This window comes from Mustela lutreola, chromosome 7, assembly GCF_030435805.1.
Source record: "Mustela lutreola isolate mMusLut2 chromosome 7, mMusLut2.pri, whole genome shotgun sequence".
NCBI classification, from domain to species: domain Eukaryota; kingdom Metazoa; phylum Chordata; class Mammalia; order Carnivora; family Mustelidae; genus Mustela; species Mustela lutreola.
The window spans coordinates 12653969-12676453 of NC_081296.1; the positions used below are offsets into that span (position 1 = coordinate 12653969).

At 41.7% G+C, this 22485-nt stretch overlaps 1 long non-coding RNA gene across 1 annotated transcript in view; it reads right to left on the reverse strand.

Annotated features, from left to right (window-relative positions):
* The window catches only part of LOC131835640 (uncharacterized), a 38668-nt gene extending 17830 nt beyond the window's left edge, over positions 1 to 20838 (reverse strand). Inside the window, exons 1-3 of the long non-coding RNA XR_009355283.1 lie at positions 20611 to 20838; positions 17334 to 17461; positions 16943 to 17075 (exon numbers count right to left, since the gene is read on the reverse strand). This is a non-coding gene — a long non-coding RNA (uncharacterized LOC131835640). The remainder of the gene's footprint in view (positions 1 to 16942; positions 17076 to 17333; positions 17462 to 20610) is intronic.
* Between the last annotated feature and the right edge of the window lie 1647 nt (positions 20839 to 22485).

The window sequence follows — 22485 nt, forward strand, 5'->3', positions numbered from 1 at the left end:
GAGGAAGTCTCCCCTTCAGTGAGTAACAGCAGGAAGTGTTAAGTGTGAGACAGAGAAGCACATTCAGGTTTCAGTCATTGATAACTCTGGCTTCAGAATAGGATTCCCATATGTTTGGAGGACAAGAATCACAAAGAAAGACGAAACTGTAGATAGGTGGTACGGGAGCAGCAAATGCTGAAGGATTCCTTTAAGCATCCCAGAAGAGGCACCCGGGTGGCTCAGTGGGTTAAACTGCTGCCTTCGGCTCAGGTCATGATCTCAGGGTCCTGGGATCGAGTCCCGCATCGGGCTCTTTGCTCAGCAGGGAGCCTGCTTCCCTCTATCTCCCTCTCTGCCTGCCTCTTTGTCTGCTTGTGATCTCTGTCAAATGGATAAATAAAATCTTTAAAAAAAAAAAAAAAAGCATCCCAGAAGAAATGACCTATTAGTGCCAACAGAGGTAGAAAACTACACTTCAGTAAAAGAAACAAAAATTTAAATGAATAAGGCTTAATGTGGAAAATTTGAATAGACATGGGTAGAGATGAGTAAAAGTTAATCAAAGGTAATCCCATTTCCCAGAGATAATCAATATTAATATTTTTGTATATTTCTCTTCGTCAGTGCATATTTTTATAGTATTCATATTTTTTTTTCAAAATATTTTATTTATTTATTTGACAGAGAGAGATCACAAGTAGTCAGAGAGGCAGGCAGAGAGAGAGAAGGAAGCAGGCTCCCCGCTGAGCAGAGAGCCCGACGTGGGATTCGATCCCAGGACCCTGAGATCACGACCTGAGCCGAAGGCAGCGGCTTAACCCACTGAGCCACCCAGGCGCCCAGTGTTCATATTTTTTTTTACTGTATATGCAATTTTGCTTTAATTAAAACTTTAAATTTTGTTTAAATTAAAACTTTAAAGCATACAGAAAATATCGACATCAAGTGTAGTGGTTTAGATTGGTGGCAATGAATGTTCCTTCACCCACTACAAAAACGCTGGCTAAGACAAAACAGACCTTTATTTTTCCCTCACATAAAAGACTGTAGATAGTCAGTCCAGGGCTGATTTGACATTCTACAAAATCATCATTAGGAACTCAACTTCCCCTTATCTTCTGTGCCATTCCTGAGATGCCCTCATGCTTACTATGTGGTTGTTGGAGCTCCAGCAATCACATTCATATCCCACACCATAGGAATGCCTCTTCCTCATTAAAGAGACTTTCAGGAAGTTTCCTACAACATTTTCACATCTTATTGGCTCACATTTAGTCAGTCATATGCCTACATCTGATTGCATGGTGGGCAGAAAATTAAGTCTTTCATTTAAGATGATGATGTATCCAGGTAAAAAATCTTTGTCACATCATGGAATCACTAACCAGATTTAACACATGATATCACCTTGCTAATTTGGATCCATTTTTTAATGTTTGAAATTAAGAAATGAAGAATCAAAAGATATAGGGACGCCTGAGTGGCTTAGTTGGTTAAGGCACTGCCTTCAGTTCAGGTCATGATCCCAGGGTCCTGGGATCGAGTCCCACATCGTGCTCCTTGTCCAGCAAGGAGCCTGCTTCTCTCTCTGCCTCTGCCTGCCACTCTGCCTGCTTGTGCTCTCTCTATGACAAATAAATAAATACAATCTTTAAAAAGATCTTTAAAAAAAAGAATCAAAGATATAGATGGGTTCTACTTTCACTGAGGATGTGGAAAGCTAGAAGCGTCACTCCTATTTAACAAGAAAATCCAGATAAACTACAAAATCATAAGCTTTTCTTGAACCCATTACAGAATTGAGGCCGGAGGGTGAAGTACACTGATATCCAAGGAAAGACAGTCATCTCCAAGGAGAGACAGGAGATAAGCACTAAGCTTCCCTTTGGCAGAACCTGGGAGGAAGAAACACTGGTACCATTCTAGTCAAGAAGAAGTCAACTAAAATTTTTGATGAATTTCTAAAGGCTGAGTGTGAGTTACTGTGACAGTATAGACATCTTGGGGGCCCCGAACACAAGGGAAGTTCACACTCATTAGGAGGTGCTTCACATGGGCCTCTATTGCATGCTTACAAGGAAACACTGAGGCAAGAAGGGAGACCAGAAAGCGCTTATCTAGATGTGTAGACCTCAAGGAGATTCGTCACCACGGCAGGAGTCTTTTCCCCTGAGGAACTAAAGCTGTAAGCTGTCGAAGGAGGAATGTTCACCCACAGAAGCACAGGTGGGAACCCACGGTGGCTGGGGGGAAAAAATAAAAGAAAAAAAAATTCATTTTTATCTCAGGGAAAGAGGTAGAAAAGTTCTAAGCAAGAATGCTAGAACAGCATTTTATTTTATTTTTAAAAAGATTTTATTTATTTATTTGTCAGAGAGAGAGAGAGAGTGAGCACAGGCAAACAGAGTGGCAGAGCAAGGAGCCTGATGCAGGACTCGATCCCAGGACACTGGGACCATGACCTGAGCCGAAGGCAGCTGCTTAACCAACTGAGTCACCCAGGCATCCCCAGTATTTTAGTGGTCTCCTACTGGTAGGGAAGGGGCAGGATGCTATCTCCAGAAGAAGACCTTCTAAAGGGATAAGACAGAGTTTGGCTGCCATGTGGAGGAAGGACAGGGTCACTAAGGAAGTTCATACCTATGAGACACAGGCACACACAGACTTCCAGAACAGCACAGAATTTCCCCTTTATCCCCTTTTCACACCATTCAGGGTAGCATGCACTGAGAACCAAGAAACAGCAGCTTCCCACTGGGGTGGGGACAAAGGTATGGAAGGAGATCCCCCATGTGGTGCGTTGGAACAAAAATATCAAGAGAAACCCTCTAACATCCAACATCCAGCCCCTCCACTAAGCACATGGTAACCCTAAAGGAATCTGAAGCTAGGGGTGTGCTGGAAGGAACCACAGCAAACACAAAACTCCAACCCTATTCAGTTTCTGACGAGGTCAGCGTAACCCTCCACACTAATGACCTACTGAAAAGAAGGCATGAACCCATTCCCAGCATAAATGTTATCCACCTCGGTTGTTACTATTCTGAACACACTGCCCATTCAATTAAAAATTATAGGATATTCACAGAGGAAAAAAGCCCATTGGGAAAGACAAAGAGGAACAAAACCAACCTCAGAGACTATCCAGGTGTTGGAACTCTCAGGGAATTTAAAATAACTATTAAAATAACTATGATTAATGTGTTAAAGGCTCTAGTGGAAAATGTGGATGACATGCATGAACAGATGGGGGACTTCAGCAGAAAGATGAGAAATATAAGAAAAAGTCAAATGGAGCTGCTAGAAATAAAAAACAAGAAATGGCATCAAGGTATCTTTGTGATTAGTTTTTTTTTTTTTTTTTTTTTATTTGATAGACAGAGATCACAAGTAGGCAGAGAGGCAGGCTGGGGGCGGGGGTGGGGTGGAGAGAAGGAGGCTCCCCGCTGAGCAGAGAACACTCCATCCCAGGACCCTGAGATCATGACCTGAGTGGAAGGCAGAGGCTTTAACCCACTGAGCCACCCAGGTGCCCTTGCGATTAGTTTTTTTTTTTAATTATAAAGTTAAAATTGGTTTAACTACTATATACTATCCCATTGGTTTATTTATCCATTCCCCAAATGACGGAAAAATAGGTTTACCTTACAATATTATTAACACTGCTGCAATCAGTACTTTTACATATCTTGTGAACATGTAACTTCCATAATTTGTTCCTCGGCATGTAATTCTGAGTTGAAAATAAGCGATTTTCACTGTTACAAAGTACTGTCAGATTGTTCATCAAGGCAACTGAACTGATTTTACACTTCTGCTAGCAATGAACAACACTTCTTTCTTTTTGACACTTTTGGCACAATTTGGTTCTTAGAACTTTTTTTTACATAATTTTCAGTTCTTAGAACTTCTTGACATAATTTGGTAACAATTAGGATCTAAAAATACTAAGTGTTACATTAGTAATAATATTACTACTACTAATAATAACACTAATAATACTAATACTACTAATAATACTAAGTGTTACACATATTATTAGACCCTAATTGTTGCCAAATTATGGGTGTCAAATTATGTTTTAATGTTGTTTTAGATTTCATTTCTTCTGAATATCTTTTTAAAAAAAGTTTATTTATTTTAATAATCTCTACAACCAAGATGGGGCTTGAACTCAAAACCTTAAGATCAAGAGTCCTAAGTTCTTCCAACTGACCCTGTCAGGTGCCCCTCCCCTGAACATCCTTTTATATGTTCATTGGATATTTTTGTTTCTTTAAATTCCCTAATCATATCCTTTGTTCATTTTAATGAGATTGTCTTTTAAAAATGTTCGTAATATGTATTTATCCTAGTTGATTAATCTCTGTTGATTATATGCTTATTGTGGGTGTCCTTTTATTTTATTTTTTTTTAAGATTTTATTTATTCATTTGATAGAGAAAGATCAGTAGGCAGAGAGGCAGACAGAATGAGATGGAGAAGCGAGCTCTTTTCCTGCGGAGCAGAGAGCCCGATGCAGGGCTTGATCCCAGGACCCTGAGATCATGACCTGAGCTGAAGGCAGAGGCCTTAACCCACTGAGCCAGCCAGGTGCCCCTGTCCTTTTATTTTTGTTATGGACCTCTTTTTTCATCCTCAGGTTTTAATAGTAATTTATAAAATTTAACCTTTATGGGTTTTTTTTATGTCTTATGAATTACTCTCCGACTGTGGTATCATAAAATTACATTCTCTTCTATTTTCTTCCAAAAGTGCTAGAAATACTGCTTTTCACATTTACAATTTGTTTTATGTGAGATGGGGTTTAATTTATCACTTTCTTCATGACGTCAATTGTCCCAGCAGTATATTCTAAATTGTGTTTTCTTTCCCCAGTGGTTTTCAATGCCACTGCTCTTGAGTTCTAAGTTACTATTTATATGTGAGTGGGTCTGTTTCCAGGATTCTTATTTTGCCAGAGGTGTCTGGCCTCACACTGTGAGTCAGCTGTGAGAACTGTTTTTTTTTTTTTTTAAAGATTTTATTTATTTATTTGACAGAGAGAGATCACAAGTAGGCAGAGAGGCAGGCAGAGAGAGAGAGAGAGGGAAGCAGGCTCCCTGCTGAGCAGAGAGCCCGATGTGGGACTCGATCCCAGGACCCTGAGATCATGACCTGAGCCGAAGGCAGCAGTTTAACCCACTGAGCCACCCAGGTGCCCCGAGAACTGGGGTTTTGAGGAACTTTTATTCTCAATGAACATACTGAACGTAGGCACAGGAGACCCAGACAGATCACTTCCCAAACACTTCAGATTGTCCCTCTCACTAAGTACAATGTGCAAGTTACCCCACTGGAGTTCTAAGTATGACTACGTGATTTGGGGGGAAAAGGTAAAGGGAACGGAGCCTCTCCTATATCCTCTCCCTATATCCCTCTCCCTATTTTCCTCTATCTTTATTGGAATTATTGAAATTTTCACTATGGCATAGCTTATCAAAAATTAAATCATGTGATAGAAGAGGCAACATACCTATTTAGCAGAGTAGGAAATGGGTTTAAGGAGATGTAACTTCTTCCTTTATTTTTTTCTCACGGGGTAATAGAATGGGAGACTAGTAGAAATCTTTGAGATCATTGGTACAGCTCTCCTGTTTTCTAAATGGGTAGAGATGCCTGGGACAGTTCGTGTTTGTACCATTTGTTTCAGAATGATAATCAATGGAAACTTCTTTCATTATCAGAATGTCTTGGTTTGGATAATAAATTTTATGACCACTTTACTGATGAGAACACAGATTCTTAGAAGCTAAAGGATTTTGTTTTAAAACTTGTTTTATTAGTCACAAAGGGATACTGTTGATAACAGATTTCCCTTAACTTTCCCCTAGGAAATACATCTAACTGTAAGTATATTTAACATTTTTTCTCAGTAAGTATGATGTGAATTTGAGATCTTGACTAACATTATGCCTGAGAAACCACTTAATATTTAATTGGTTTGAAGATGGGACACTTGGGTGGCTCTGTCAGTTAGGCCACTGCCTTTGGTTCAGGTCATGATCCCAGGGTCCTGGGATCGAGTCCCACATCGGGCTCCTTGCTCAGCAGGTAGCCTGCTTCTTTCTCTGCCTCTGCCTGCCATTCTGCCTGCTTGTACTCTCTCTTTCTTTCTCTCTGATGACTAAATAAATAAAATCTTTAAGATGGTTATGTTTCTTAAAAAAAAAAAAAATTGGTTTGAAGACATAAAATTGAGTGACCAAATGGTTGGACAAAGCTAAACTCAACACTATGGGCTAAGTCATTTCCATAAATCACACTGACATTGGAGGTGCTGTCATAGGGACCAAACTTCAACTCAACTTGCTCTTCCTTTATTGGTTTTCCTTTACCTATACTGTAAGGTATGGAAAAATGCTGAACTGAGCTAATATATCCCCCCCATCTTCTATTACAAATGTATAGAAATGTGGGATAAGCCATCTATATGCAGTTTATATATGTGTGTAAAGACTTTTTTTATATGTAGTTTATCCAGCATTTATGTACATACACACAAATATACATAAATATAAACTACACATATATAATTCATATATCTGAGTACATATAATTCACACAAACACATTTATATTTATATGAGAATAAAGGTTAAAAAAAAAAAAGAATAAAGGCGAAGAATGATTTCATCTGAAGAACCAAAAAAAATCACTTGACCAGAAAGGAATACGTTGGTAAATCTAACCCCATTAATTAAGATTTTTCTATTTATCCAAAGACAACATTCAGAGAGTGAAAATACATGCTACGGAGTGGAGAAAGATATATGCTGCGCACCTAACTGACAAATGAATTATATTCAATAGAAAAAGTCAACTAAAGCGTTGAACAGGGACTTTGGTAAAGAGGAAGCCAAGCTCATTCTCTCTCTCCCCCCCTAACTAGAGGTGAATCTCAGTGATGGGAGATATACACGTTGAGCATGCTATTCTTTTAACTTCTTGAAAATTTGAAAATAAAGCATCAGGAAAAATAAAAACATAGTCAAACTCAAAGAAAAAGTAAGATTCCTCAATGACAAAACTGAAGAGAGAACTCCCAAGGGGAGCAGTAAGTGTTACAGCTCATGTCACAATGACTTAGGGAAGATCAGATTTTGGTGTGAGCCCCAGGAACTCGGGGCTAGGAATTGAACCCCCTGTAGTGACAGGAAGCATGTAACATAAAGAACTAAAAGTTAACTTCCTGCATATAACCAGATTGCATGGAATGGCTGCTTTCTCCAAAAAAGCAGACTAGAAAACTCTCTCTAGTATCCCAAGAAAGCAGTAAGAAAGCTTGTCTCAGCCTGATGTTCTGTGTAAAAAAACAAAAAGCAAAACAACAACAGAAAACTCTTCTGAAAAACTGAAGCCACATTCTTGTGCTGTATATGAATATTGAGTCCAAATATTCCATTAACTACATTATAGATAGACTGGGTTCAGACAGATGAACTCTCTAAAGCATTCAACAGACGTAGATTCACAATTATGCTAAAGGGATACTTTCTTAAGGGGCATGAGATTTCCAGTAAGTATTAAGTCACAATAAAAAAAAATAACAGATCAGGGCGCCTGGGTGGCTCAGCGGGTTAAAGCCTCTGCCTTCGGCTCAGGTCATGGGGTTGAGCCCCCCATCGGGCTCTCTGCCCACCAGGGAGCCTGTTTCCCCTCCTTCTCTCTGCCTGCCTCTCTGCCTGCTTGTGAGCTCTGTCTGTCAAATAAATAAATAAAAAACTTAAAAAAAAAAAACAGATCATGGGGCACTTGGGTGTCTCAGTTGGAAGCATCTGACTCTTGATTTCAGCTCAGGTCATGATCTCAGGGTCCTGGGATGGAGCCCTGCAGTGGGCTTCACGCTCAGCCAACAGTCTGCTTGAGGATTCTCTTTCCTTCTTTCCCCGTCCCTCCCCCAACTCACACACACTGTTTCTCAAATAAATAAATTAAAAAAAACAAAAAAAAAACAGTTCATGTGAGGAAACCATCCATACAAAGAAGGGTTAGTACCTTCAGGACTTAAAATTGTATAATAATGTGAGAAAGGTGATAACATAAGAATCCACAAAGCAATCAGACTTTAGAAAAAGAGACCCTGGTGCGAGAAGAGGATACTCTAAGAAGAGCAAAAAGATAGATTTGGAAATAAGCAAATTAAACATTTAGCAATTAAAAAAAGTTATTGGAATTAGAAAAAAAAAATCTCTGTGGATGGAATAAAGAGCAGGTTACACAGGTCTGATGAAATGATTAGTGACCTGGAAATTTGTTCTGAGGAAATTACCCAGAATGCCACAGACAGATTATGATATGGGAAAAATGAAAGACATTTTGTTGGGTGGGGAGTAGAATGACCATGGAATGAGGCAGGCCGACATAAGTCCAACTGAAGTTCCAGAAGGAGAAAAGAGAAAAAACTGGGAAAAGCCATATTTAAAGAAGAGAATGGTTGAGGCACCTGGGTGGCTTAGTCGGTTAAGTGTCTACCTTCAGATGAAGTCATGATCCCAGAGTCCTAGGATCAACTCCTGCATTGGACTCTCTGCTTCATGGGAGCCTGCTTCTCCCTCTGCCTCTCTCTCTCTTACTGTGTCTCCTAAATAAATAAGTAAATAAAATCTTAAAAAAAAAAAAAAAGGAAATGGACGAGAATTTTCCAGAAGAAAAGACATGTCTACCTGCATTTGAATGTGAGATTCTTTTTAGTTTCAGCTGGACCAAGAGATTGAGCACAATTCAATAGGTAACAAGTGTGACCCAGATTTAAAAGTTTGTTTCTTGGTCACAAATGCAGGACACACTAATAGATTGTAGAACTGGTCTGACAATATGAGTCAGTAACCTGCTTTTGACCTATAGAGGACATTAAAGATGAAGAGGCTTAGAGAGGGCGTTTTCTTTTCTTTTCTTTTTTCTTTCTTTTTTTTTTTTTTTATGACCCAGTATCATTAACTTTATTTATTTTTTAAAATTTTATTTTATTTTTTTCAGTGTTCTAAGATTCGTTGTCTATGCACCACACCCAGTGCTCCATGCAATACGTGCCCTCCTTAATACCCAGCACCAGGCTCACTCATCCGCCACCTCTCCTCCCTTCAAGAGAGTTACTGACATGCTATGTTTTCTCGAACATTGGTGGAGGAGGAGCAGGAGGAGGCTTTCCTCTCATCTCTAACCAAGAGAAAGTGACTTCAGTAGTACTGCTTGGCAAGCCTGACACGTGTTTCCTGAACTTGGAGGATCCTAGGAAAGATACATTCCTGAAAAATCTAAAATCAAGAGGCATGGTAGAGCCATTCCTCTCCTGTAGCGGAGTGACAAGTGGCGGCTACATTATTAGGACAGAGCTGCACTTTCATTAAATGTGGGTAAAGATGTCTTCTCTCCAAGCTGGGGAGGGGAAGATATGAATTGGAATACACTTACAGTTTTGAATTCATATTGGACTAGCCCCACAGTATGCAATTGTTAGGTTATGATCGAAGCTTTCATATTGGAATGGGGAAGGAGCTGCAGAGAAAGTCTGAAGGGACTGAAGGAATCAAGTTAGCTTTTTCTTGTATCCTTTTTGGGTCTAGCTTAATGTACACGGTAGTTAAATATGAAACTTTCAGAGATAACTGGGCTGCTCAGTTGGCTAAACGTCTGCCTTTGGCTCACGTCATGATCCCAGGGTCCTGGGACTGAGTCTCATCTTGGGCTCCCTGCTCAGTGGGGAGCCTGCTTTTCCCTCTGTCCCTCCCCCCTGCTTGTGTGCTCTCTCTCTGTGTCAAATAAATAAAATCTTAAAAAAAAATGAACCTTCAAATTGTGAAATTACATAGATCACAGTTAATATAAAACCCATTTGTATTTATTGCCCATTTTAGTAATGTCTTGAAGAAAGAGAAAAACCTTCCCCTCTTTGGAATAAAAGAAATTCCAAATGTGATGCTCTGAGAAGGACACATGGTTGATGTGATATGCCCAGGCAAGGATGTAGAATGTGAATCTAATGAAGAAACATTAGAGAAACCCCAAATGAGGAACATTCTATTTAAAAATTGGGGAGGGTTAGGTAATAAAATGGTCAGTGTGAAAGGTGTGTAAAGAGTCTGGAGTCATGAAGGCTAAAGATAACATGGCAGCTAGATCAATACCTAAGACTAGTTTGGATTGTGTACTTAGGGGATAGGGAAGATGATGCTACAAAGGACATTACTGGATCAACTGAAGAAGTCAGAATAAGGAAAGATTAAATACAATGTATCATTCTTTTTTTTTTTTTAAGGTTTTATTTATTTGACAGACAGAGATCACAAGTAGGCAGAGAGGCAGGCAGAGAGAGAGAGGAGGAAGCAGGTTCCCTGCTGAGCAGAGAGCCCGATGTGGGGCTTGATCCCAGGACCCCGAGATCATGACCCGAGCCGAAGGCAGTGGCTTAACCCACTGAGCCACCCAGGTGCCCCTACAATGTATCATTCTTAAATTAACTAATGTTGATAACTATACTGTTGGCTGTATAAGAGAATGTCTCTAAGGAAATGTAGACTAAAGTATTAAAGGTATGAGATGCATGACTTATCTTTAAACGATTTGGAAAAAAATTGTGTGTGGGGGTGGAGAGAACAAATAAAGCAAATGGAGTAACAGGTTAAGAGTGAATTTAGGTAAATGGTACCTGAATATTCTTGTACTACCTTTATTTTGCAAATTTTCTTTAACTTTGAAACTATTTTCAAATATTCAAAAAACAAACACGAACAACAACAGACAAATAAATAAGGAACCAGAGAGACAAAACACATTGCCTGCAGCAGAGATGATGCCAAGGACAACGGGGTTCTTCAGAGCAGCAGTAGAGGACAGAAGCAATAGAATTGCCATTTTCAAACTGCTTAAGGAATGCAGCCTTCCATCTTCAGTGATTTTATCCTAGCTAAACTATCATTCGGGGGTGAGGGTCATTTAAAAATAGTGAAAAAAAAATACTTAATGGTTTTTAAATGTTTATTTATGAGTCATCTCTACACCCAAATGGGGCTCGAACTCAAGACCCCAAGATCGAGTCACAGGCTCCCCTGACTGAGCCAGCCAAGTGCCTTCAAAATACTTAGCTAATGATTAAAACCATTACTCACTGTTTCTTGCTGAAAGAGCCACCAAAGGGTTTGCTTCAAGGAGAAGGAAATAGATTTCAAAAGAAAGGAGGGGGATGCAAAGATACAAAGATGAGCAAAGTGGTTAGTAAATGTGAGTGAATCTAAAACTTTGACTAAAAATTAACTATTGAATGATCACATTTTTATGGTTAAAGATGGGGAACTAAAATTTTAGACAGCAATAACATGAAAGGTGGGAGAGAATGATCCACATATTAAATATTAAAACATTAAAACATTTTAATATCCTAACATTTTCCTTATGGCAATGATGCATGTGAATGACTTAAGATAAATTAAAAGAAGAGAAACAGAATCTAATTTCTTAGATGGTTAGAGGAAACAGGTAACAAAGACAACAAAGACAATGATACTTCCTTTCCCCTGAAAAAGGGTAGGAAAGGAAAAGTATAAATAGAAAGAAAAACCCTACAAAATAAGAATGATGGAAATAAATTCAAATATGTTGGTAATCACAAGAAATGTAAATATTCATGGGTTGGAAAACCACATCGAAGTCAAAACAAACTAACCAGAACTGTGTGTATCAACAGCTGTCTCAGAAGCATTGTACGAAACAAGATTCTAAAGGATACACACTGTTTGGGACCACTTTGTAAAATAGAAAAAGACACAAAACAATGTTACTTATTGTTCATGGATACAAACACACGTAGCAGAATAGCGAATGGAGCTTCCAATTTAGTGATTATTTCAGGAGAAGATGGGAGATGGAGGAAAGGGAGGAAGATAACTTATTTGCACTTTTTTCCCCCTTAAAAGAACAATAATTCTGAAGCAGCCATGATAAAAAGTTAGTGTGATATATTTCAGTGGTGGAATGTGGGTGTCTGTTATATTAATTTCTGGACTTCTCTATTTAAAATAATAATGGACTCCCCCGCCCCCACAAAACCTCTATATTTTCTGCTTGGTTCCATTTTCCTAAGGTCATAGGGAAGATACATTTCCTCTCATGGATGTAGGTTTAGGTGAGGATGTGGGTTATTTGTTTCCCTCCCCTCCCAACTTCATGCTCTGCTCTGTGGGGCCCCATGGACTGCAGGACCCAGGCTTCCTTGTCAGCCTGCTTGCAGATTTGGCCAGTGGGAGGCACACGGGGGAGATTGGAGGTTGTGATAAAGAGAGGTCTGGAAATTTCTTCCCCCGTTGTCTTCCGGTTTGGGCATCCTGTGGTTATAGCTGCCTCCTTCCTCCATAAGCCCAACTCCACCAAACAGCCTTTCCTCCAGGGTTCCTGCTCCCACTGGGCTCTACTGATATTATTTCCTGCTCCTGACTCAACACGGCCTGGGGGTGGTGACCAATTCTCACCTTTGTTCCTCTCCAGATGTCTTACTGTAATACCTTCTTTGTCCCTTTAACTCTGAGAACAATACCTGCGTTAACATTTTTGTGTTTTAACCACCTGGGATGACACAAGAAGATACTCCAAAAAATCAAAAGTGACTTTTATTTTCTTTTTTCTTTTACATAACTTCTTTGCCGTGTATGAAATCACTGGTAAGGGGACCTCTAAGTCCCAGCCTATCGGCACTATCAGAGCACGATGGAAAGGGATCATGGCTAACTACGTCAGAAGACCTACACAGGTGCCAAAGGTCTTACGATTCCTTGAATGGTATCAGTTGTGTTTTATGATTTCTACTCAATGAATTTTGATGGAGTGCTACTCTGTCCCAAGAATGGTCCCAGGGACTGGGGATACGTTGTCGAACAAGAGGCGGTAGTCTTTGTCGTCAAGGAGCTTCAGTAGACAGGGAAAGGAAGGCAAACCTAGTACCAAGAGACACATTAAATTCTAGGAAGATGGAAGTAGTGAGTGGTTGGGGTACCCGGGAGGGTCTCATCCCACCCAGTCTTGTAGCACACGAGATAGCTTCCCAAAGGAAATAACATTTAATCTGAAACCTGACATTTACATACTAGGGAGCCAGATTAAGGAGAACAGCTAGTGGGAAGGAATGAGGTTTAGTTTTTAGTTTTGAGGTATTCTAGGCAGAGAGAAAAACAACTTAGGCAAAGATCAGCAGGGGATAAAAAGCATTTGGGAATTTGAAAGTATATCTCTTGGCTTAATGTATAGATTGCAGGAGAGAGGGAGAGTGTTGAGGCAGGGGAGGAAAGCAGAGGGCAGATCACAAAAAGCCTGATGAGTGAGTTTAAGGATATGCATGTTATTAGGAGATCAGTGAGAGCTGTTAAATCTTTTTTAAAGTAGGTGGTATATATATCATAATGATATTTGCATTTAAGAAACATTACCCTGAGGATGAACTTCAGATAAATAGAACTAGAGGGAGTTATCTTAGGTCTCTGGAGTAATCTAGACCAGAGACGATGAGCTGGGCTTGAGGCAGTGGGGCTGGACAGAGCGGACGCAGCAGGAACAATGGCTTGTGCAGGCCACTTGAACCCAACCTGTCACATTCAGGCAACTGGTTTTGCCCTTAATCACAATATGTTATATAACATATATATTATATATATAATATATTTTAAGGTTTATTTATTTTTGTGGGGAGGGGCTAAGGTAGAGTCTTAAGCAGACTGTGTCCTGGGCATGAAGCCCTACAAGTGGCTTCATCTCACTACTCTGAGATCACGACGTGAACCAAAACCAAGAGTCAGATGTTTACGTGACTGTGCCACCCAGGTGCCCCAGGCAGGGGATATTTTGTATCCATCTCTGTGTCTCCAATACCATGGGGGTGCTCAGGGAATGAATGTTGTTGACTAAGTGGATCTCTGGGACAGGCTATTTTTGGTGCAGTGGTTACCTTCATGACTTCCACACTCAACTAGGGAAGTTCAATGATGACTGTGAAGTCATTGTCTACAGCTATTTCAGAAGCACAGGAGGGCATGCGTGCTTTAACTTGGTTCACTGTGCATCTTGAAACGCACAGACTGTTTTTCCCTGACCCCGTTCTCTTGTGCCATCTGCTGGGATGAGCATCTCACGGCATCCCGGAGCAAGATAACCAATGAAGATGAAACTGAAAGCTTTGCGGGAGAAACAGCAGACAATCCCCGGGACGGGCGTACAATTTCATTGCAGAGACAAGTGTCGTGCCCCAATTATTGTCCATTTGCTGCTCACCTCGAATGTTTTCCCAAGACAAGTACCCTTTTCTACTGGTTTTCATACAGATGCTCCTTCAGGGTTTGCAACAACCCTAAAATGCCAGCCGTTATTATTATCACTGGTGGAATGAGGGCAGAGAAACACAGAGATTTAAATGAAATGCCATCTCCAAGCTGCAGACAAGTGGCCGAATCAGCCCTGAAGCCTGCTTTACTCCTCACTGCACACTTGACTCACAAAACATGTCAAACACAATAGCAGAGAGGTCAAGAGGGGGCAGAGATAAGCTGCTTAGCCGAGGCATGGACAGAGCTGGCGTGGCATGGAGAAGCTGGCAGCTTCTCAGTCTTGTGTGATTCAAATGCTGAGTGTTGGTGTGGGGGTTCCTGGGGGAGGGAAGAGCAGGACCAATTCTCCTGCACTGTATGTTCTCCAGTGACGAGTCAAGGCGATGTCCCCAAGGGACACATTTTTCTAGTTCTATGCAAATGGGTAGTATTTGCACCAAGATGGTACCTATAACCTTCGGTGGATATTGCCATACAGAATAGATATTGCCGTTTTCGTTAATGTACGTGGTGAAAACAAAGTAACCAGTACACCATACTTCTCTGGTGGAAACCTGTTATTCTTCTATAAATACATACTTGTGTAAATCCACAAATATACTGTTGGTGTTAGAAAAATTCAAACATTCAAGGAAAGTGAAAATTCTCCTCTACTTCCCCCAAAGATACTGCTGTCAGTGGGATGCTTCCAGATCTTTTACTACGTGTTCACACACACATGGTTCCTATGGGAATGTGGGATATGGTTTAGTGTTTTGTCCCCCTATAGGAATGATGTCTTGCTGGAATGCCCTGTCCTGGCTTTCCAAGGGGCTCAGCCTCTCCTGACGCATTGGGGTGTGCGGTTGGGTTTGTTCGAGACCCCTCCTGGGATGCCCCACCTAACTGCCTACTGGCAGCCATCCTCTGCCCAGCCCTGGTCCCCCCACATCACGTCTCCAGGCTGGCAGCTCTCTACAGCTCACACCCAGCATTCTTTCTTTTTTATTGTGGTAAGATAGACATCACATAAAACTTTATTATTTTAACCATTTTTAGGCATGTCGTTCAGTGGCAGTGAGGGCATTCACGTGGCTGTGTAACTATCAACAAAACCGATCTCCAAAACGTTCTCATCTTCCCCAGCTCTGCACCCATGAAACACTGGCTCCCCATTCCCCTTCCTTCAGCCTCCGGCAACCACCTTCTCTATGAATTGGACGACTCCAGGTAGCTCATGTAAATGGAATCATATGGTATTCATCCTTGTGATTGGTTTATTTGGCTTTGCATTGTGTCCTCAACGTTTAGCCAAGCGGGAGCCTGTGTCAGAATTCCTTCCCATTTTAAGGCTGAATAATATTCCATTGTATGGATAGGCCATATTTTGTTTATCTGTAAGTTCATCCTCTAATGGACATTTGGGTGTTTCCTCTTCTTGGCTATTGGGAATAACGCCGCTATGGGCATGGGTGTGCAAACACCTGTTTGAGTCCCTGCTTTCAGTTCTTGTGGACATTTGCCCAAAAGTGATGCAATAGTTTTCTGAGCACATTTTAGGCTGGTGTTTCCTTCTTCAGTTGGATGCCTCCTGCTCTTCAGGTATTTACCATAGTTACATACCCACAGAAGGCAGTTCTCTTTGCTTTCTAGGATAGCAAACTTTTTTCAGCACTTATTTTTCAACACTTCTTTTTCCAGTTCTGAAGATTTTAGGCAGGAGAGGCTATTCTCAAACTCCTGCACTTCAAGACTCATTGAGAAGTCCATGTCGCCCCTCCCCCCACCCTGTAAATCCCCCCTGATCTGTCCTTGGGTGGGGGGGGGGTTACACTGAGCTCCCGTCTCCCTCACCCTGCTTAGTGTTTTCTTGCTACTATTTGTTTATAGCTCCATCTTACAATACTGTGGACTCTGTGAGGGAGAAGACTGGTTCTTTCTAATCTTTAGTTGAGTCTTTGTTTTTGCTTTTGAAGTAAACTCTACATGCAACATGGGGCTTGAACTCATGAACCTGAGATTGAGAGTCCTGTGTCTACCGACTGAGCTAGCCAGGCACCCCTGTTTCTTTTTTATCTTTAATCTGCGACATTGTATCGAGTGGTTGGAGTCTATTTAAACAGTTTTCTAAAAATTAATTAAAAATATTTTTAATAATAACACACAGGTTAAACAATCAAACAACAAATGAAAGGTTTTTATAAGCCTTAACTCACTGGCTTCTCATCTTGGTACTAATCTTCAGAAGGAAACAACTCTATTTCAATTTTCAGTTCTCTTGAGTATTAATCTGCTTCTCTAAATAATAATCTTGTACCACTACACCATCAGTCCTATGGAGTATTTTCTATTGGTTTCTTCTTTGATAGAATTTTGTTTTTCTATAAGAGGATTTAGTTCGCCTCTACCATCACCCATCTTTCTGTGCCCCCTGGCTGCAGTCCTTCATCCCTCCCTACCTCTTTGTCCACTGCCATGTGGCTTTGCAGACCCTCCCTGCTCCACAACTCATCCTTTGACTGTGGGCTCAGCCACGCGACACCCTTTGGATAATGGGATGTTCTTAGTCAAGATGCAGTAAGGGATTAGAAAAGTGCTTGCATGGCAGGGTCTGCTCTCTTGTATCTCTGCTGTTACCTGGTGAGCCTGCTGGTCTCTGGAGAAGGATAAGAGATGTGGGGCAAAGCTGTTCTGGTTGACTCATTGGCCCGCAGGGGAAAGCAAAGCCATTTAGCCAGACTGAGCCTGGATCAGGTGAACTCCAGTTCATCTGCAGATGGAGGAGTGAAAATAAATGACTGTTGTATTAAGCTGCTGAGTTTTGGGGGGTAATTTGTCACATAGCGATAGCTAACCAATACAAACATGCCCTCTTCCCTGCTGCCTCCCCCTTCTACAGTTATATCCTCATTTTGGTTCCTCTGCTATTGCAATTTTAACCTGTTTCATTCCATTAATTATTGATGGGATTGCTTCTCTCCGCATATTACCCTAAGTTTATTCTCACTCCTCTTCCCCGGATACTCACCACTTTCTGACTCCTGGCATCCATCAACTACACTTCGGCTTTTACACTGTGAGGTTTACGTTCATTAGCAGGTTGTCTTTAACAGAAATTTGGGGTACTTGCTGCTTCCTAAGTCCATCCTTACATCTCTGTGGGGGAGAATTGGGAAAAGATATTTTATTTTAGTTTTTATTTTATTTTTTTTAGATTTCATTTATTTGTTTGACAGACAGAGATCGCCAAGTAGGCAGAGAGGCAGGCAGAGAGAGAGAGGGAAGCAGGCTCCCTGCTGAGCAGAGAGCCCGAAGTGGGGCTCGATCCCAGGACCCTGAGGTCATGGCACGAGCCGAAGGCAGAGGCTTAACCCACTGAGCCACCCAGGTGCCCCGGGAAAAGATTATTTTAGAGAAAATCCACAACTTCCTATGAACTAGTTTGGCATGTCTTCCTTCTCTGCAACCGCATGATCCCAGGTTAATACACTTTTAGTCCTGTCAAATCTCCCGGAGACTGAAGTGTGAGAAGAATTAGGAGCAGGGTTGAATGTCAGGATACTTCTTTGCATTGAGTTATGTTGCACTATTAGCGAAGATAATGGAGAATAGAATGTTTCGTGTGTGACATCACATTTCTGTTGTCACACACATTTGTGCTCCCAGCAGATGGCTAGGTCATATAAATTCAATATAACAATCATACTTTATGAAGCTCTATTTTAATTAATAAGAATAAATTAAACCAAGTTGGGCATCGTGCCCAGGAAATCTGTATGACATAACTGTAAGAATACTGTCCATGGGTCCACTGCTTTTTACCAGTCACAATGAGAAACTGGAGGTGAAAATGGGTAGGTGTTTTGTAAGATTTGGACTGGACATGGTGACGTGAGAAACTGGAAGTCTCAATTTGTGGGAATGCTATCCTTTGTTGAATCTTTCGATCTTTCTTGACCCCTCTGCACCTAGAGGGGACAGAGAATGTAAGAAGGGACATCTTTCTTCCCTCCCAGGATGCTGGCTTCTTTTTTTGATCTCTGAAATTTTACCACATCTTGGCACAAGTAAATGTGGGTAAGTTCCTTAATTTCTCTTAGTTTCCTCAAATGTTGAAAATAAAGGCACACCTAAGTTCTGCTGTGAAGGGTAAATGAGTTGCCAAAGGCAAAACACCTTACATTCCTGAATCATAGAGGGCAGGTAACAAGAAATAGCTGCCTTTGTGATTAATCTAGTCATCAGCTTGATATACACATTTATTTTATTATTTAACTTAAGTAATTCTATTATCCTGTCCTACTTAGAGTGAGAATGTGTTTTTAATTTTCGTGCTATCGTCTTGCCTGTGATATCACCCCGCAGGGGTACTCCATGATTCCTGGCTGCTATCATCTCCAGCAGAGAAAATGGGAAAACCAGCGTCCAGGATTTTGGGCCGCTGTTGCTGGTCCTGCCACACGGTGTCGCTGTGGAAACAGACAACAGAGGGTGCCATCCTCCTGGTCCAAGCCCAGGGATGTTAGGGAAATCGGGAAGCACCTCTGTAGAACGCAGTGATCTGAGAGCAGCTCCTGTATCTCATTTCAGAATTCTGGAGAGATCAAGTTTAAGTACTTGGATGGAAGCAAACCTGTAGGATCACTGTGCATGCAGAAGACAGCTTCAGCCTTGTACACCCTGCCCATACCTGGGGCTCAGTCTTGTTGCCTTGTTTACTTCTCAGATCTTTGAGTGATGCATCCAGAAGCTCTATGATAGATGGCTTCTTTGCATATGGACTGTTACCATCATGTTCAAGTAATTAGTATCTTCTCCCTGGCAACATTGACTAGCAGGTTCCTGCTACAAAGAGGCCCTTGGAGGAGACCCAGCTGGGACCCAAGTTTGGAACACCCAACCTCCTTTGGGCATATTTCTGCACCGATGAGCTCCTTTGGCCAGCTGCTTCTGTCCACACTCATGCAGAGGGAGCCAGAATTAGGAGGCAGACAGTGCTTTAGAAATGCTGGAAGAGTATCAAGTTGCTGACTCTTGCCACTAAAGTCAGCTCTCATGTCTTTAAATGTATCGAGGGCACCCACCATGGGAAAGACATTCACAAAGAGATTCCCAAGATAAATAGTCTCATCTGGAAAGCCCATTGCTAAACTGCATGTACAATAGGATTCCATTTCCCCTATTTTCCTTTTACACTTCTCTGTTGCCCAAGTTCATTTTGATAAAGTATATGCATTACTTTTGCTTGTAGTAGAAATGATGAAGATTAACAAACACACACTATGCTGCTGGCATAGCGGTCATCTTTATAAGGATTGCTTTTGGGGAAATTGGGAAAACTGTGTTATTGAAATAATTTTCAAAGTGATGAACATAAAATAAAATCCATAAGGTCTGTAAGTGTCCAACTCTCAATCTCAGCTCAGTTCTTATCTTGGGATCACGAGTTCAAGCCCTTGGCTGGGATCCACACTGGGCATGGAGCCTACTTAAACTACAACAACAACAACAAAACCCAGATTCTAGGTAGGAGGTGGAGAAAGATGGCAGAGGAGTAGGTGACCTAAATTTCATGGGGTCCCAGGAATTCAGCCAGATAGTTGTCAAGATAGTTGTCTGAACACCTACAAACTCACCAGGAGATGGAAGAGAAGAAGAGCAGCAATTCTAGGAACAGAAAAGCAACTACAGAGGTGCACCGGTGGCTCAGCTGGTTAAGCGACTGCCTTCAGCTCAGGTCACGATCCTGGAGTCCAAGGATCAAGTCCCACATCAGGATCCCTGCTCAGCAGCGAGTCTGCTTCTCCCTCTGACCCTCCCTCTCCTCATGCATTCTCTCTCTCTCAAATAAATAAATAAATAAATAAATAAATAAGATCTTTAAAAAAAAAAACAAAGCAGTCACTTTCTGGAAGGTGGGATGTGTGGAGAAGTGAATCCGAGGTGATACACAGGAAGAGAGACCGTGGGGGGAGGGCCGACTCCCGGCAAGCGGCGGAGCAGCAGAGAACAAAACTGGAACTTTTAGAAGTCTGCGCCACTGAGGGACGGGGCTCCAGAGGCTAACTGGAGGGTGGAGCCCTTGCGGGGACAATGCGGTCTCAGGACACTTGGGGTCAGAGAAAGACCCGGGGTGTCTGAGGGTGGCAGAGCTCCCAGGTATCGGAGCAGGGAAGCCGGCTATAGAGAGGAAGCCAAGGGGTGAGCTCTCCGCTCGGGGTTACCTTACACCATGATCTGAGGAACCGTCAGGCCACTGCTCTTCCGGGAGGGACCCCACAAGTGGCAGATCCGGGGAGACTCACCTTCCTTCTCTGGAAGGAGTGGCACAGGATCGCGGGGCAGAAATCTGGATTTGGAAACTCCATGCGCCAGAGACGGAAACGGTGGGTGACAGGCCGGGTGAGCTTGGAGCGCAGCCGGGGACCAGGGAGACGGGAGGGATTGAGTCCTTTTCTCTGAAGCTGCGCTAAAGAGTGGGGCCCCGAGCTCTCGGCTCCTCTGGGCGGAGACTGGGCGGCGCCATCTTCATTCCCGCCCTCCGAGCTCTACGGAAAGCGCTCAGGGAATAAAAGCTCCGAGAGAGCGAAGCAAGTGGATGACTTAGCCCGGCCCCTGGCAAGGGCGGCGCAATTCCGCCTCCTGCAAAGAGATTTGAGAATCACGGCAACAGGCCCCTCCCGCTGATCAGCAAGAACATCCCGCCAAGACGAAGTTCACCGATCACTGAGAACCGAGGAACTTCAGAGGTAGGGGAAAGCAACACCTAGAATTCATGGCTTTTCCCCCATGATTCTTCAGTCTTTCAAAGTTAATTTTTTTTTTAAAGATTTTATTTATTTATTTGACAGAGAGAAATCACAAGTAGATGGAGAGGTAGGCAGAGAGAGAGAGGGAAGCAGGCTCCCCGCCGAGCAGAGAGCCCGATGCGGGACTCGATCCCAGGACCCTGAGATCATGACCTGAGCCGAAGGCAGTGGCTTAACCCACTGAGCCACCCAGGCGCCCCTCAAAGTTAAATTTTTTAAATTTTATTTTTGTCTTATTCTATTTTTTAAAAATTTCCTCTTTCCTATTTTAACCTCTTTTATCTTATCAATACCTTTTAAAAATTGATAAGATTAAAGAGCGCTTTAAATTTTCATGTTACAGTCGTATTCTATCCCTTCATTGTATTTATCCTCATTTTTTGTATACATGTAAGTTTTTCTTTCTTGGGTCCAAGAAGGGTTAATAGAAAATCCAAAGATGCTGGCTTTCTTTTTTGCTCAGTTCACTTTTTAAAAATAAGCTTTATTTTTTAGAATAGTTTTAAGTTTGTGGGAAAATAGAGAAGGGTACAGAGAGTACCCACGTGCCCTCTACGTAGCCCCACACATGCTTAGCTTCCCCTCTACCCATATTACCCACCAGATCACCCATAACTGATAATCCTACATTGATAATCACTATCACCCAAAGTCCATAGCTGATGTTAGGGTTCACTCCTGGTGTTAGATATTTTGTGGGTTCGGACATGTGTAAAATGACATGTACCTACCATTCTAGTTTCATACAGAGTAGTTTCACTGCTTTAAAAATCCTTTATGCTCTTCCCACCCTCCCTTAACACCTGGAAACCATTGATACTTTTGCTGTCTTCATAGTTTTGCCTTTTCCAGAATGTCATGTACTTGGAATCATGCCTATGACAGGTAGGTACTGGAATCAGACCTATTCAGACTGGCTTCTTTCATTTAGTTTTATGCACTCAAGTTCCCTCCTTGTCTTTTCATGGCTTGATAGCTCTTTTTTAAAAAATTTTCTTTTATTGCTGAACAGTTTTCCATTGTCTGGATGCACCACAGTTTACTTAGACAGTCGCCTGCTGAAGCACTCCTTGGTTACTTCCGAGTTTTGGCAATTATGAATAAAACTTCTATAAACATCTGTGTGTGGGTTTTTGTGTGAACATGTTTTGAACTCCTTTGGATAAATAAATACCAAGGAGTAGACAGATTCTGGCTTTATGAAGACACTTGGCCCTTGGCTTCTGCATCTGTGAACCTGAGAGCCACAAATACACACACTTTTTTATGACAAAGGGAGGACTCAAATTTGTGTAAATATAAAGTCTACTTAGCTGCATATGTTTTCTCTATTAATTTGGGTGGTATTAGCTTCTGGATCAGATTAACACC